The following is an 18532-nucleotide window of genomic DNA, read 5'->3' on the forward strand; positions in this document are numbered from 1 at the left end:
GTTGCTATCCAACCTCCGCTGTGAACAGACGTCTCGAGGAAAGTGTTTTAAAGTGTTTAGTGGTGGAACTGGAAATACTGTTCGAGCAAAAACAGGTTAGTAATGTTTAATATAATGTACAATAATATAAAAAAAGAAATAATAGTGATTGTTTGATTTGATTTTTCTCATATAATGTTTTCATTATAAAATATTATATTGATCGATATGGTAATATTCTTGTGTTTATACTAATAAAATGCTTATTATTTACACCGTAGTCGTTTTACTCGTAATATTATTCCTGTACTCCTTTTGTCAAAAGAAAAATCCACCTGAAAAGTCAAATGAAACACTGTCTATCAGTAATTGAACCACACGTTAATATAAACCGAAGGCTTTCCCCAAGTTGTAGGTGTCTTGTCAAAGTGTATGAAAGTATAAATATTTAACAGTGCTTAACTCTACAAGGCGCGCCATACGAGTTGGCTATTTGGGAAAGTTTTGATGAGGTTTAAATAACATAAGGAGTATATTGAATAATTCAACCGCGGCCGCTAGAAATTGCGGCGCTCTACTCACTGAAACTGAGTTAAGGCGAGAACTTTAACGGTTAAAAACATCGCATAAAATTGTTATACGAACACAATTTTATTATTATGACGACGTAAAAATGTTTTTCAGTTGACAGGAAATAGGTTTTAGGCTTTTGCCTTCTTTTGATGTGGTTATTGATTGCATTAGCTTTGAAGCTGAGTTTTGTTTATGAATTTGTTAATTGGATGGTATTGATGAAATATAGACATTTTATTACCGGCTCATTTTCTGTCGATCCTGTCCTCAAGATAGTAACCTAGTAGCAAAAACTGTATTGAACCTCTATCTTTCATTTAAGGTTCAATATCCACTTAATATTTTTTTGGTAGGTCGATGTGTGGTCTATCCTACGTTCTTTACTTTTCATAACAAAATAATCATTTTTTTTCTTTTACTACTGCTTTTGCGATACGAAATGCGCTATAAAAGTGTCAAGAATGAAAGCTCCATCTATGACCCGTAGTCTCAAGATGTTATAAAAGTTCTCAAGTAAAGCACACTCAGCTCGTTCTCGTAAATTGTTTCTTATGCGCGAGTTTCACACGTTGCCCACAAAATTGCTTATGCAAGCCAATTTAGCTGTTTTACGTGTGCAGTCGAACTAACTTTGGAGCGATATTACCACTAGGGGGAACTTCTGAACTCGGCGTGTACAGTCAACGGGAACGATGACTCGGCTTGTTTTGGTACGGAGAGTATTAGTGAACACATATACAAAATAAAAGGACCACAGCCTAAACGCCAACAAATTACTTATGGGCCTACCACACAAAAGTTAAACACGCGTCCATACAATGTCAATTAAACTAGGCACCGCTATTATTCGACTCATTTTAATTTACCTAAAGCGAATTTTGATCGACTCAGAAATTCCTCAGATAGTAGCTATCCGTATTTATGTAGGTATACCATTATGATCTAGACACGCAGTAGTGTGTCAAGCCAAGTTCAAGTAACAGAACTGGCGAGCAGCACCGTGTGTAAATACTTATTACACGAACCATTGGAGCCACTTTTGACACCCTCATACGTCAAAAACTATTTCACATAAACTTGTCAATATTAATTCACTCGAATGTAATTGCAGGTGTTTTTCGTTAGGATCATAATGTAGGATCGTCAACATTACCAGGATTTTTGTGCTGTCACGATGTCGTCATATCGTAGCTTTGTCTTCCATCTTCTTCTTGTGGCTTCAATCTTCTTCTACCTTTTTAGTGGGTTGTAAAATATCAGGTCACAGACCTAGTGACAGAAATTTCCAAAATAAACAAGTTTTATGTACATACTTTTAAATATTAATGCTCCTCTACGGCTCCAGTATATTGAATAATTTATTCTCTCATCCCAAATTCTCAATTTCCACTTTCGTCGTCGCTTGTACACGATGCAGCTAAGCGATTTTGACTAAATTGTAATTAGACGTCCGGTTGGGGATATTTATTACATCGAACAATCTCGGATGTAGCCTAATTGTTATTCTAAGCTTAATAGCATTGAATGGCTCTTAAGTTGTAATGGGAGGAAGATTGTTCTCCAGATAAGGTATTATGGCGTCCGAAATTGCGTAGTGCTTATTGTTTTGAATTAAGTATGCAGTTCCATATTTTTATACCACCTCTTATCAAACGAGTGTTATAAATCTTGTTTTTCTCTTCTAAATAGGTAAATTAAATATATCGCTATGCAACATGATATCTAACGTGGTATCATATGACAAAGGCGACGCAATATGACGGAGCTGACTAGCACATACCTACTCGTAGGTATTCCTAGCTGTCGTTGGTTTGATCCCGGTTTCATGTTCGTCTTGCTGTATTTTTCGCTTATGTAGGACGTCGTATGATCGCTATTAAGAAAAAACTGCTTCTAGGTCACAGTCAATATCTCTACGGGTGAGTAACCAAAGTCCGTGCGCCGTCTTCTATGTTATTAAATATTAATGGTGCTTTCATAACTATGAATGCACTCGTCTAAAGCAAAATTAAATTCCTAGTATCAAAAACTCGGAGAGCTTTTGTCACGCCAGGAATACATTTTCACCAAACATTTCGAGTTTTAAAATACTTCGCTTCGTACTTTATTTAGCACGTGCAACTTCTATTAGAGGTAGTTTAGAAATGAACTTGTTAAACGAACATTTTAAACGAGACAGGCAAGCGGGAGAAAGCTGATTAGATTATATTGGGTTAGGTAAGCAGTGAGGTCGAATGGATAGTTAGTTAAAATAACAAGCTTGTTCAATGAAGACGACGTGAACTTGTTTACTACCTCATGTTATAAGATAGTACTATATTTACATCTATACTAATACAAAATACAAATTACATAATACATTATACAAAAGTAGATAGGTAAGTATTCGCTTTAAAATACTCGATGGAATTTATCTGGGCTCGTCAGAAGCTTAATGATGATGATGTTTTTTCCAGGAGAAGCGAAACACAAAAAAATTAAGGAAGTGGGTACCTATTCAAATATCTCTTAGCATCCGCGTACGTGTCTCGCAAATACTTAGTTTTAAAGATAATACTGCGAGAACAATGAAGCTGTCAGCCCGTGTTGCTTACCCGAGTTAGCTTTGGATTATATTCGGAAAATAAATACATACTAGATTAGTAAATACGGTAAATTAATTCAAGAGCGACGCCGGTTTTCGTTTCAGACTATAAGCGCTGCTTTTTCTAAATGGGCTATGCAAATGGCTGCCTTTAGTTATAAGTGGGACGTCTTTTTCTTTCAGCATTAGTTAATCTCGCGGATGTCAGTAATTTGGCCAGCGCCGTCCAGGTGCTAATGTCTCTGACTAATTAAATAAGCCCGAACAATCCGAGCTTTTTCAACCGACGCTGCAGTGCCATTTAGTGCTTTTACGAATATTTAGCGCCCTTTTTCTTTTGTTAAAAGGTTTCGTCTGAGATTTTGTGCGGGTTGATTAAATAATGGAGACTGCGAAAGAATTTTAAACTTGCAATCCTTTGTTAGTTTGTTACATTTTACAGTCGGTAAAATAAGTTCAGTTCAGAGGGCTGAGTAAGTTTATATCAAACACGCTCACATGAAAATTTTAGTGCTTGATAGTTTCCGCTAGGGGCGTTGTACAATCCGTCATACATTTAAATGTCATTTTTATACGCGCTCACTAGTGAACGTGTTTGATGTAAACTCACACTCAGCCCTCAGGTCAAAAGGTGGTTATACAAATGAGGAAAAGGAGAAATACAATAGAGCAATGGTAAATGGTAAAATCAGACAAATTCCAGATTACGTCCTGGCATCAATAAATGTGCGGAAGAAGTGTTTCAGACTATTATGGGCGAAATTGAAATTACGGAAGTTGAACCAACAATTCCATCAAACAAACTAGGCACTAAGCGCACCCTGGAAATAGCGGAGAATAGGGGCGTCAACTCCCAACAAATGTGAACCATGAAGTTTCATAATATTCAAAAATTAGAGCACTATAGTCAGTAGGTACTAACAGAAAAGATTAACAGTTTGAACAACAAAGCTTAAAACGTTTATGCTTAGAATTCATTCAGCCCATACTTTATATGCTCTAGATTCTGTTATCCCATCGAAAATCTTGGTCATTTATGTAACGGGTTCGTAAAAATATGATATTATGAGTAGTACTTACTCTGTGCATGTGCGATAGCACTGATAGTGAAGAAGCAACTAAATTTTTTGTCACATACTGGCAACCCTACCGAAGCAAGTCCGGCGCAGTGCCACGGTGCAAGTTACGCGCCGGCAATTCCGCAAAAAGCCCGACTTAGTAAGTGAAGGCAGCCTCCGAGCAGCGCACCCGCTGAATCGTAAAATATGGAGGTACCAACCATGAAAAGCAAACTCACTTTATATCTCGCTCGAGGACACAGGCCACCTCTATCTAATAAAACATACTGCAGATACGACAAGATTTAGCAGGAAATTCGAGTATAATTTTCGTTCTTAGTGAGTTCGTTTGTTCGTTTCAGCCAAATGACGTCCACTGCTGGACAAAGGCCTCCTCCAAGGTTTTTTACAATGCACGGTCCTGCGCTGCCCGTATCCAGGCTCTTCCCGCGACCTTTACCCGATCGTCGGTCCACCTAGTAGTGTCTTAGTGAGTAACGTGTCCAAAATATCGTCATATTAAATTAATATCTAGTCATATTAAAATAATAACTAGTTTTATGCAGAAATACCTACATAAAGAAATACCGTAATTTTGAATGTTTTTTAAATAGACATTCTGCCAAATGATTAATAAACCTTGTCCACCGTTATTCAAATTTTTTTATGCATAACAAGGCAGGTATTTCCAGTCCCTAGCTGTTCGCATTTACAATTAATTGATACAAACTTGAGGCAGTACCTAGTCATCCAATGGGAATGATGGTCAGACACATCTTTTGGTCGCTCCTAATTAGGTATTTGCCCAAAAGTAACATTCGATTGCGCCGCAATACAAACCCACCGGCCATTAGCAGTGCAAACATGAATTAAGCTATTCACTGGGAGGCGCAACCGCTCGTGAAAGCACGAGGCTTAGAGCCGCTATCTGTGCAGGTAGCAGAGTTATTAGAGACCAGAGCAGAGCTCCTCAACCTTTCCATACTCTCCACTTAGCACGCAACAAAGACAAGTAAGTTTCTTCATATTCTCAGTTACCTACTCAAATGATCATACTTTTATGCTCTACCAAAACAATTTGCCCCAACAGATTTTGTGACTGATTTTATGACTTCACTTGTTTACCAACTCAAGTTCATTGAAAAGGAATTGAGTTGTTTTGACAACTGAAATAAAGTTTTTATAGATTCCTACTAAGTGACTAGAGTTACATATAAGCTTATTGGTTTCAACTACACAGGTACATACCTCCACTCCGAAGCTTCGCCGCGAAACATGACAACGAAACATTTTCATGTCTGCGTTCGATCTAATAAACGTAAGTAGGGATTCTAATACAGAAATGTACGTGCTAACTGATTTCGCGGTGGTTCGAATCGGGCTTAAGCATCTGGCTATCACTGCAAATATGAAACTAATAAGTTTGAGTGCCACATTGATGGGACCGAAGGTTGCGTGGCCAGGTGTCCTGCACCGCGATTAATCTGTCCACAAACAATAACCCCACATCGGTGCGAGCGGGGCTGCCAGCCGCATTCGTTCGATCGTAAATCGGGCTTGCAATGGAAATTTGTTCCATAAGGGATGTTTGCAGCGCAGTTATCAGATTATAGAATCGGCTATTAATTTTTGGTGCTCGGAACGCGAAGATAAGTTAATGCTAGGATCACTAGGATGGATCAGTGCCATCTTGTGTAGGGTACATATTAATAAAATGAATAGGTAATAAACATGTGCAGCTAAAGTCAAATGTTATAATATTCTCGATCGTATTAACTTTAAACGCGTGCACCTAAATAAAATATCAACTAAGTGTAGGAGGAATGTATCCTACGTATTGGAAGGAAATTAAATTGTAATTTATAAAATACTAGCTGACCCGGCGAACTTTGTTCCGCCTTAATGGCAATAAATAACGGGATAAAAAGTATCCTATGTCCTTCTCCTGGCTCTAAACTACCTCCCTGACAATTTTCAGCTAAATCGGTTCAGCCGTTCTTGAGTTATAAGCGAAGTAACTAACACGACTTTCTTTTATATATATAGATAGATTAAGCAAAAATTTCCAATAATTGCCAATTATGAACGTCAAAAGAACTAACATTGAGAGACGCGAAAAAGATTTTCCTACACACGTACCTTGAAGGTATTTTCATTTATAATACTGTGTGTGTACCGTCTATGTAATAAAAATAATAATACAGTTTTCCCCACCCTACTTCACATCATAGGCTGCTTAGTCAAATTCTCGCCGCAAAATACTTGGTTGGCGACATAACTTGAAAATTAGGACCTAAGTTTGTCTCACGGTCTCAATATTGCCAAACAACGGTCCGGGATACATACTAACGATCTACACGTGTCTATTATGTTTCATGTCGTTGTTATGAGCAAAACTTCTTAATTCCAGGTGTATAAAGTCCAACTTGCAATGGCAAGTCGGTTATTAAGGACCCGACATGTTATTAGCGACATTAGCCAAGATGACATCTAAATTATGGGTCAATTCGGAGTTGGCACCGGCGCCGGATGCTGCTGCGGTTCTTATTAACTTTGACCCAAAATGTGTGTATTTTCGGGTCAAAGTTAATAAGAAATATACTTATAACCTCGGTTTGAGACAGAGTTCGTAGTTATTATGTTAAAAATTTTCAATATTCGATAAAAAAGAAAGATAATATATTTATCATTTAACTAAATATTATACGAGTGTGCAAGTTTTTTTTTACTATTGGGAAATATTTTAGGAATTTATAACAGCAGCATATTTTTTAAAAATAATATTAAAGTTTCTAGTCAGCAATCCGCAAAAAATATAAAATATCATAAAACTTTAAATAAAATACTATCATGCTCATTTTAAGCCAGTTTTTGCTTTCTCTGTATAACGCGCCAAATGTTTGACTAGTGAAATCGAATAATTTGAATACTCCAAATGCGATCATCAGGACAAACTCGAAAATTTCACATTCCGCCATGTCAGGGGCGCCCTTAATTTTGCTACAGATCTCAAAGAACAGCCTATTTATTGAGTAAATTTATCATCTGTTTGCTACGGCGATATGCTACACGATTCGTAGCACCTCTCGTAGCTGTCGTCGTAGACTCGTAGTCTCGTAGTCGTTACATGTATTAGGGCTCAATGTTAAATAGAGGTAGAGGGGTACATACTTTTTTTATTTAAATTTTAATTTTGTTAGGATGGAATAGTCAGGCACAATATTCAAAGCCTCAAATATAACGTACCTCAAATACCAGTTTTTGTACGCGAAAGTTGTCTTTTCTCGCCAGACTTTGCCTTCGCTATGGTCTCATTTAATCCGAACTGCTCGCTAATCCCGCATAGCACGGTAACAGTGCAGTAACTGAAACATTTCTCAGATTTATTAACGGGTCCCGCCGTGTCGAGATAATGAATGACGGCGGCGGGGCGGCGCACGCGACGTTATATATCACAAGTTTGGATTACTTTGCATACGGGATTTAACTGAAAATCTTATGCAATGATAAAATTACAACGATACTTAATTTTTTTCTGCAGTTTTTCCCGTGCGAATTTCGGTCTTTCCCAGAATAATATCACTCGGGAAAACGAGTGACGTAGCTTTCCACTGGAGAAAAAATGCATTATTAGGTTAAAAATTATTTGTTTATTAATTTTAATTGGTTATTCATTAGTGACTCATAACTATAGTAAGCAGACTTAAGCAATAATGACTAACGAGTTAAAAACCAATTTATTCACATTTTGATGAGGTAAATAAACACCGTAGAATAAATATTCTGTGCCTCTACCATGAGTTTACCTACCGAGCATCTCGCTATCGAGGGCGTAAAAAAATGTATGGCAAATTGTACAGCGCCTCTAGCGGTTAGTAGCTGAACCACAGCAAAACTAAAAACACTACCATGAGTTCATCTCAAATCGTTAGGTAAAAAACCTATCTATAAATACGATANAGTTGCCTTCTTCTTGCTGTTTAAAGTCACTCCACACCTTAACAAATAAACATTACAAATAATAATGACGAAATAAGATAAAAGCAATCAAAATGAATAAAGTAGTAGGTATTTATACACACTTTTCTCAATTTCTCAGTAGTTTTCGTGTCGCCGGTGGCATCAGCATTTCACGTTCGCGTGTCCGTTAGTTTTTGTACTCCGTTACTTGTATTCGTATACTACAGTCGATAGAGTTTAAACGTGGATCGATGAAGTTTGCATTAAAATCATACCATGAGTTCAATTACCGTATACTTTACTCGCCAGCGATAATTCGATGGTTTTGTGATGTCATGTTGGTNGGCGACACGAAAACTACTGAGAAATTGAGAAAAGTGTGTATAAATACCTACTACTTTATTCATTTTGATTGCTTTTATCTTATTTCGTCATTATTATTTGTAATGTTTATTTGTTAAGGTGTGGAGTGACTTTAAGCAGCAAGAAGAAGGCAACTCGCATACACAGAGCTGCCAAGGGAACACTGGACTGGTGGCGGTCCAGGTTCTTCCCTGAAGCCAAAGGATTTAGAGCAGAGTGCTTGTAAATAACTACTTGTAAATTAAATCCATAATAAAGACCTAGGGTAACTGGATGGATATACCTACCTTATTATTGTAAAACTTAAGATATTATAATATAATTAATTAAATACATTATATTGTTTTAATCTTTCATGGTCACTAAACATACATGGTAGCAATCTCGTCAGTAATAATAATTAAGTAAATAGGTACATATCCTACTTAATATTGAAAGTACGAAAGTTTGGATGTCTGGATGTTTGTTACTCTTTCACGCAAAAACTACTGAACGGATTTTGATTAAACTTTACAGTATTATTATTTATAACCCAGATTAACATATAGGCTATAATTATGACGATCTGTGACAAACTAAATTTCACGCGGACGAAGCCGCGGGAAAAAGCTAGTTGAAAATAAAATGATTAATTTTTATTGACTATTTATTTCACAAAACCTAATCTATACTAATATTATAAAGCTGAAGAGTTTGTTTGTTTGTTTGTTTGTTTGGTTGAACGCGCTAATCTCAGGAACTACTGGACCGATTTGAAAAATTATTTTTGTGTTGGATAGCCCGTTAGTTCCTGAAGGCTTTAGGCTATTTATCATCACGCTAAGACCAATAGGAGCGGAGCACCAATCAAGAATATTTCAAATCAGTGAATTTTTTCCTTTTGAGAGCTGACGCTGCGTAAACGGTTAAAGTTTCGCAAAAATCATGTATCACAGAATTGTTCCCCTTTAAAAGTTCTTTAAAAAAGTCCGCGGTAGCATATGTCTATCTTTTATGGTTGGCTCATAGTAACCATTTTTATGCAAAAAAAATCTGTTTTAAAATAATGCATTATTTGCGAAGGTGTTTTTATAAACATGATATTAATCCTTATCCAAATAAATAATCTGGGAAACGCAGCATCCTCTCCCTCCCCCAAGGATCTCCACAATGTGCCCGCATCCAGGTTCTTCCCGCAACCTTCACCAGATCGTCGGTCCACCTAGTGGGAGGTCTGCCCACATGCTGATAACATGTTCCATCGTAATAAACTTCTTTCCGACATAATTTAATAAAGAAAACACATAAAATGACCTAAAACCACAATTTTATTTTGCTTTTCACACGTCAATAAGCCAGTGAGTTACGTTACTGTGACAGCTAAGGTATTTTTCGATGACATCTTTGAAAATTGCAACTCATGGTAAGTTATTTGTATGAAACTTAATAAAAACTTTAGTCGCTATCGTATTCATTTAGATAGGTTTTTTACCTAACGATTTGAGATGAACTCATGGTAGTGTTTTTAGTTTTGCTGTGGTTCAGCTACTAACCGCTTGAGGCGCTGTACAATTTGCCATACATTTTTTTACGCCCTCGATAGCGAGATGCTCGGTAGGTCAACTCATGGTAGAGGCACAGAAGAAAGCAACCTTTGTTCAATTTCCTTCTCTTATTCACGTAAAATAAATCACCAAATTATTTATGAAGTGCAATTATTTCTAATAAGCATTATAGCCTTTAAATGATGATGATCAAGTTGAATGGTACTTATCAAACGTATCGTGAGCGATGTAATTAGAGGGCGATTATTTGGGGCTCAACTGGCTGTCGTCACGCTGACGTCATAGTAAAATGAAATAAAATATACTGAACGAATGTTGACTAATGTCTTTTGTTGTGAGTTATTGGAGTAATAAGGACTCCAAAACTACAAAAATGGAATGTGATTGCAATTAATTTTATTACTTAAATTACCGGTGTCTTATGTTTTATAAAATAAACATGACAGGCAAGCAGGAAGATGCCGTCAGAAAAGATACTGATTGCGTTTATACTTGCTTGCTTCGCTCTTAAATGAAGATGCTTATTGTTTTCTTTTTCTACGTTAATAAATCAAAATGGTTTCCAGGGAGTCCTAGCGACGGAATTTGGAAACAAATCAAATAATACGACCCAACTTATAAATGTATGTCGTACATGAGAACATGTGTAGTACAATACACGGGTACGCTGTAAAAGGAGTAGGTATTCGCCCTTTCGTGCGAAGTCTCGCGTTGTTATATTAAGGTGTGTCCTCACCGAAAGCATACGCGTTTGTCGCTAACGAACCTTACTTAAAGGACGGACGACATAATAGGGCACTGATTTTAGTGCCTAATATGTATATTCAACAGTTCATATCACAGGAGTGAATAGAGCCAATTAGATCTGACAAACCATAATTGGACGTGTGAAATCGCTTTATAAAACCCTATTTACATTCAATATGACTTTTATGACAAATCATAATTATTTTAAGCTACTCGTAGCTAGCTATTGGTAATGTTAATGTTAAATGCTCCAGATGAGGATGCACCTTATACGGCATATTCGCCCATTTGTATGAAGTCGCTTGGGTAATATTAGGCGAGCGAGCAACGCTTTGGAAATTGTATCACAGTAATGAAATACAATGCGGTTTCAATACGTCGAGAACACGTTTAATAATTTCGAGTTTGACAAATGGGTTGAATTTCCACCCGACAATCGATACGGCTTAGTACCAGACCTCACATTGTTTATTTTTGAATAAATGACCGTAATACCAACATGCTTAATTGCTTAAGATTAGCAGTGAATAATCATTTTAGATTCCAAATTATCGTGGAAAAAAATGGAAACATTGCTCATAAAGAAAAAAGATTAACAATTAAAAATAATAGTACGTGAGTACGATGAAACGTATCCTCTTTATCTATTTAAACTACTTGTTATCATCGTAAGAATACGTAAATAAAACAGGAAAATCTTCCTCGAGAGCTTTCCAATAATTAAATACTCGCAGCTACAGTCACTGATGAATAAAAACATGTAATGAACGCTGATAATAACGATAGAAGCTTTACCACGCTTAGTCATGAGTGCGGCATCTATAAAAAGGAACAAGATATTCTTAATAAATTCTAGACAGCGCCGAACAATACAGCCTCGTCGAAGGTGAAGTGACGACGGGACACGTACGTCATTTATATTTATGCATCACTTGTATACGTATTTATTCTTCACGGTCTTCTCATTTATTTTGTTGGCAAGAGACCTTTTTGAATAGGCAATGTGCCGTATAAATTTGCCACCCTCGACCGTAGGCTCTGTTAAAAGGTGCCACGAATTAATTTCACCTGACGTGAAAGACGACTACAGAATACGTTACACCATAATGAGATGACTTTGTAAACTTTGGGCGTTACGAGTGTGCATTTTGTATTCTGCCTAACAAGCACTCGCAGGAGATAGGGGGCGGAATATGCTATACATAACTAATTATTCTTAATGGGGCTTCGGTGGTCAGTCAGTTGGTAGCCAGTCTTAAATCGATACTGAGTAGGTACGTTGTCCAAAAATAACATTATACCTAAGACATTTTTATATCAGCGCTTTGTTTAATCAACCTTTAGGAGTAACCTTTCCATAAATAAAATTAATATTCGCACCTATAGATGGCACCACACATTCTCACCTTCAAAGTGACTGTGGTGTAACATTCAACATTATATTAGGTAGGTACGTATTTATGTGGATAAATACTGTGTACAACACCGTACACGATGTGAGAAATTAAATGTTGATTTGTATCATGGTTGGTTACTGAATTTTGAAATTGAAATGGTATGTTTTTTATTAATGAAATATATTTTAATCAGCTTCATTGTTGTTTTAGTAGCTGTCTGAAATTATTAATGAAATAAGTATTTTAATTGATTATTAGCGTAAGTATATTCAACAATGGAAGTTATTTTAGTTCGAGTGTAGGCAGAATCGTCTTCAAATTATAAATACACCTTGTTTAAAAATCTCTTGAGTTATAATTATAGCACTTTAACAGTAAGAATGAAAGTTTTAACATCAAGCAGTTGGTAGAGCATTTCTTAAGTCGTCGTCGTATGAACTATCAATAGTAATTTTGGTTTAGTGCTGTTAAAAGTGAATTTTGGATTGAATCTACAGATTAAATGGCTACAGTACGACACTGCCTACAAAAGTAACATCGACAATCGAGTGCGCTACATCCCTAGTATTTAAATGTGTCGCTAAGAAACTCATCATGATTCATAGGCGACGTGTCGCGACAATTTATGAATTCTGCCCAAACGCATTCTGAGTCATAAACACAGGAGCCAGGGAAGCCCATTAATTTGACGGCGGGCGTGTGTCAGTTATGTGCCGGTAATAAAAGCCGATGGGTTTGCATAATTTAAGTAATGTACATGACACCACAAACTTTGCACAATGCCCGCACTGTAACAGTTTAAGTTTTAATGTGTTACATCTATTTGTTAAGTTGGTGGAATGCTTGGGTGTTGGTGCAAACAAACGAACATGGTGTAAGGGATAGGAAAAGTCAGTAAAGTCAGACGATAATCCTAAATGTGTTGTTTCCTTGATACATTTATCTATTTCCCTTCTTCCAGGCCTCCCCCAAGGATTTCCATACGATCGGCTCCATATTTTTGTTCCAAAATAGCATCTATTAAAACTACATAAGAAACCTCAGTATCTAGCTTGATAAGAAGGGGCTTTTCACCGTACAACTCACTGGATTATGTTGTTTCAGTGCTCTGTTCATTTTATAGCCTTTTTAGGCTGAGTTGCACCACCTAACTTTGACAGTAAATTTAACAATAAAAGGTGCTTTTTGTATGGTGTTTCACAGATTTTTGAGGTTTGTCAAAGTTAAAGTAAGATGGTGCAACTCAGCCTTAGTCCTAGCTTAGGCTTTCTTTCCAGACCTTTCTCTTACCTACACATTTTTCAATTTAATAAAATGCATGTTCTTATATTCAAAAGTCATAACAACTAGGTGTAGTAAAAGTAGCTCAGGTGCAACCCAAATCTCGTTTCCCACGACGCGGCGTCGCGTCGCGCGCTGCTCACAAAGGATTGACAGCTGGCGTCCCGTTTATGACATTGGTCTCAGCTATCGGAAACACAAAAACATTTCAATATCTCTCGCAGCGGTCCCGAGGAATTTTCCCGCACTAAAGCTGAAACTATACTGAGTGTGCAAGTAGTTTGTGCAATAACATGATCATAGTTAAAGTATGAAGTACTAAATAAGTTTGCTGAAAAACGTTTAGTTTAAGTCTTGTAAAGCAAAAAGTAAAAATGCTCTCAGAATTCGAACAATATAAGAGTATGACAGGTCAAATCAGAACTACATCGTGCATTGGCCACTTTTTTGTCGATTTCTACTGGATTTATATGTCCTTATTTAGAGTTTGGGCGTACAAAGATTAACTAGTAAGTTTGATAAGATTTATCACTTGACAAACTTGCTCTCATTGGAGAAAAAAGGACCCATTGTCAAAGGCTTTTTGTTTAAATGGTATTTGTACTTACTTACCCCTTCAAGCTAAACACTCTCAATGTAGTTTTGAAAAAAGTACCATTTGTATATGAAAAGTATAGTCAGATTTGCTGGAGGCTGTACAAACAAATGATTTTTGTGGATGATTATTTGCCAACGGATGCTCCCGGTGAGGTCCCGGCGCAACATTTTTTGTTTGCCCGGTGAGGCCTGCAAACTTTTCGCGGTTTCCCCAACGGCGAAATTCAAAGTCATCGTTATTCCGAGGAAACACAATTTCGCCGGGAAATAATTATTTTTAAACTTTTCTTTGTTTAGGTAACCTCAACATTACTGGGCTTATGGAATTACGAAAATAAAAATAATTTTCATTGCCTGCTACTTTATAATTATTTACAACTTTACTTTTTAAAAGTTTATCGTGTAATTTTCCTTGGCCATTATCCTTGTTTGGTGTTGTTTTGTTTGAGATTTTGTCATAACATTAATTTTCCGGCTTATACGATGTAGATATGGTAGCGTCCTCGTGGGGCATAACGGCCAGGTCATAAAAAACAGCCAAGTTGAAGTAAGCGACCAAAATGCAGAGGATTCTGTACATTTTTCTCGCATTAAATTATTTAATTAAAATAGAAATTTCTGAGTTCACATTGGAATAAAAACCTAGGTACTTATGAGAATTCTTTCGTTTGATAACTAAAAGTTATAATAACTTTTGGATTATCATAATCAAAAAATCAAAATCAAAATCAAAATCAAAAATATTTATTCAGTTTAGACCACAAGTGGCACTTATGAACGTCAATAGAAAATAATAAAAAAAAGAAAAAGGTAGCCCTTATGGGGCACTTTACATGTCTCCTTATCTTTTGGGCCCTACCAGCGCTTCGAGACAATCATATGGCAAGTGCTGAGAAGAAACGCCGGAACAAACTCAGTCACCACTTATTGCCAGGAATTATCTAACGGTAAGAATAGTCAAATTTAAGTACATCAAATATGTGCAGACTGAACTGACCACGCATCCTTGTCATCAATATAGTCTCGAACCTTGTAGTACCCTTTGGACATAAGGGTATTTTTTATATGTATCTTAAATTTGTTTATTGGCAATTCGACAAGGTTGTGTGGTATTTTGTTAAATATGGTAATACATTTCCCCAAGAATGAATTACCTATCTTATGCAACCTAAATGATGGAACAGCAAGTTTATTCTTATGTCTCGTGTTAAATGAGTGGACGTCACTTTTCTTAGTAAATAAATGTATATGTTTACGGACATACATAATGTTATCAAATATGTATTGCGAAGCCACAGTCAATATATTGATTTCTTTAAAAACTTCTCTAAGCGAGTCACGTGGTTTAAGACCGTATATTGCCCGAACAGCTCTTTTCTGTAAAATGAANTATTGATATTAAAGTCTCCACATACAACTACTTTCTTTGAACTATTACACACTCTTCTAAGTACCTCTTCCATTGTGGTTTCAAATAATTCATAGTTACTAGATGGGGGTCTATATACACATACAATAACATAGTCGTCCAGTTCTGCACATGACAGCTCAATAGTTCGCTCAACAGAGAGAGATACAATATCTTTACGCTCTTTACATTTTAATTTATCATTGATTAATATTAGTGACCCTCCACGAATAGCTAACTCTCTAGTGAATGAACTAATAAGCTTATAATTATTAATGCTCAGCATTAGTTCATATTGCCTGAGCCAATGTTCCGTTAAACATAAGACATGAATATTCAATTCTTGGATAAATAACTCAATTTCCAAGTCTTTGCCCGAGAAGCCTTGTACATTCTGATGCACTAAATTAAAACCGTTAAATTTCTTTGTACCCGAATTTTGTATGCCAGAGTTATCCTCTATTGTCTTACGATGTAATTTAAATTATGATTTGGAACAGATTCCAAGGGTCGAACATCCATGGTCTGCTCAATAAAAGCAGTTTGGCTAGCCAAATTAATGGCTAAATATTTAATAAAATATGATAGCGAATTCGCTATTCGTCTTTTACAATATTTATTTAGATAATTATATTTATCTATTGTCAATAAACATTTATAGAAGTTTTAAGTGATCTTTTGGAGGTTCTATTTTCGAAACTGTATATGGAACACTAAAACGTAATTTTATATAATGCACTTAAGTGCCTGCATAAAATTCCTACCACCACCTTATACTACGAGCAGTATAAGTGCCTGAAGACGTTACAACTGTTTCGGAGTTTATTTTTAACTGCGAATTAAATACCTACCTTTGTTTGTAAATGAGACCGTTTTTTTATATTTCTGTGTGAATGCTTTTTAATAATTTATTCAGGATTTGTATTCGTGCCATGTCAATAAAAAAACATAAATATGGTCATCTGCCTTCGACCGCGGCGAGCGGCCCTTGACTTAAGTGCGTTTGGGTCCTCATAATTCAAAAGGGATTATTATTTATTTATTTATTTATTTATTTATTTATTTTATAGAAACCAACAGCGATACATTGAAAATATTAGTTATAAGATTTAGACTGATAGTATAGCCAATGAAATATTTATATTTTATATTGTACATAATACAAGCAAAGAGTTGCGAGCCTGCAGAACGGACAGCAATAATTGAAAGTAAACACAGACCGGGTGGCCGGTGGTAATCCTGCAGTCCCGGGTAAGTCACCCGGACGGTGCGCGCGCACGCTCTCAAACATCATCTAGTATAATAAATCCCATCAAAAACAATACTTGTCAAAAAAACCAAGTCTCGCAACTCAGTTGTTCTACGGTAAAAAGTTGTGAGATCCATGTAATACCAAGTCCAGGCCAGGAAATCTTTAACGTTTTACATAAATATATTGACTTGGCCATCGCACTAAATAATTTAATTTAGGTACACGTGTTTTCATGCGATGGCCAAGTCAATATATTTATGTAAAACGTTAAAAATTTCCTGGCCTGGACTTGGTATTACATGGATCTCACAACTTTTTACCGTAGAACAACTGAGTTGCGAGACTTGGTTTTTTTGACAAGTATTGTTTTTGATGGGATTTAATTTCTTTTTGTATTTTGTAGACAGCAGTTATGTATCTAGAAAACTGGACCAAAATTGAAAAATTTTACGCGACTTGGCGGTTGCACTACCGTGCCCCCAAATATTTTAGTTTTTCCTTGATTCATACACCAAACACTACTTATATTCCAAATTTGAAGCTTCTAGGTCTGCTAGAAGTGCCTTAGAATTTTGATGATCGGTGAGTCAGTCAGTGAGTGACAAAATTACGTAACTTTGACCCGTTATAATTCTTAAACTACTGGTTCAAATTGAATGAAATTTTAAATATACCGTGTCTTTACAATGCCTGCATAGGTAATGAAAATTCAGCCTTCTAGTTTTATCCACAACGAAGTTACAGGCAGTCGAAAATGGCCTGAATTGCTTCGAGAAAAGGATGGTACGGCCTTGCCGCTTTTTTGCTCGACTTGGTGGGGGCACTGCCGTGCCCCCAGATCTATGCAACAATATACTTAGGCATTATGTATACTTTACTTTAAGGTACTTATTCAGAATCATGTGCGAACCTTGAGACCTTAAATTTTATAGCTATACTTTCTAAGGCTGAGTTGCGCCATCTTACTTTAACTTTGACAAACTTCAAATTCATACTAAAAGCACCGGTTAATGCTATTGTTACAGATAAAATAAGGTGGAGCAACTCAGCCTTAGTTGGGGCCACTTTTACACTAAAATTATGTTTTGGCAAGCAGTAAGATTACACTAAGTTAAACTATATATCCAATATTTCTTCATAAGTACTTAACTTAAGCTTTAAAGAGCAGACATTTAAATAATATTGAATACAAAATTGAAAAAAATACAAGTTACAAACATTTATGTCTTAAAAATCATAACTCGGTAGTTAATTTTCTGCAAATAAGCTTTTACAAAATTAAATATTATCTAAATATTGCGTCATTGTAGAAGGCACTGTTTTAATAAAAATATCACATTAATAAATCTTTTTTGTGTTACATTTTCATGTTCATTTTAGTTAGCTAAATGTCACGTAAAGTATACGACACAATTGGATTAATTTGGAAACCATTTAACACTACAATTTGTCGAGTTGGCGGGTTGTTGAAATACATATATTAAATGTGAGTGGAGGGTTGGGAGAGACGATATAGCTGAATATCAACTATTTATATTAACAAGAGCATCAAATCTAGTGACATTTTAGTGACCTGATTTAAGCTGACGTCTAAAGTTAAAATTTATTATTCCTGAAGCTTGCATCATTTATAAGGCTGTATTCAGGTTACTTCATTATGAAGGAGCTATTTTTTATATTTAATGGGCAATTCTTAAATATACCAAATAATGAAATACTCTTTTTGAAATTCTTTTTAAACCCTAATTCTAAAAAAGAACTTCACGATTAATCACCACATCGAATATAA

General features: G+C 35.9%; 1 long non-coding RNA gene across 1 annotated transcript; it reads right to left on the reverse strand.

Annotated features, from left to right (window-relative positions):
* Positions 1 to 8155: 8155 nt before the first annotated feature.
* On the reverse strand, positions 8156 to 8349 carry LOC114351568 (uncharacterized). The gene is made up of 2 exons (XR_003655791.1): positions 8277 to 8349; positions 8156 to 8191 (listed from the first exon to the last, which is right to left on the reverse strand). It is a non-coding gene; the product is annotated as an uncharacterized LOC114351568 (long non-coding RNA).
* Between the last annotated feature and the right edge of the window lie 10183 nt (positions 8350 to 18532).

Source organism: Ostrinia furnacalis, unplaced genomic scaffold (assembly GCF_004193835.3).
Source record: "Ostrinia furnacalis isolate ACB-3 unplaced genomic scaffold, ASM419383v2 OfSCF1160, whole genome shotgun sequence".
In the NCBI taxonomy this organism is placed as follows: domain Eukaryota; kingdom Metazoa; phylum Arthropoda; class Insecta; order Lepidoptera; family Crambidae; genus Ostrinia; species Ostrinia furnacalis.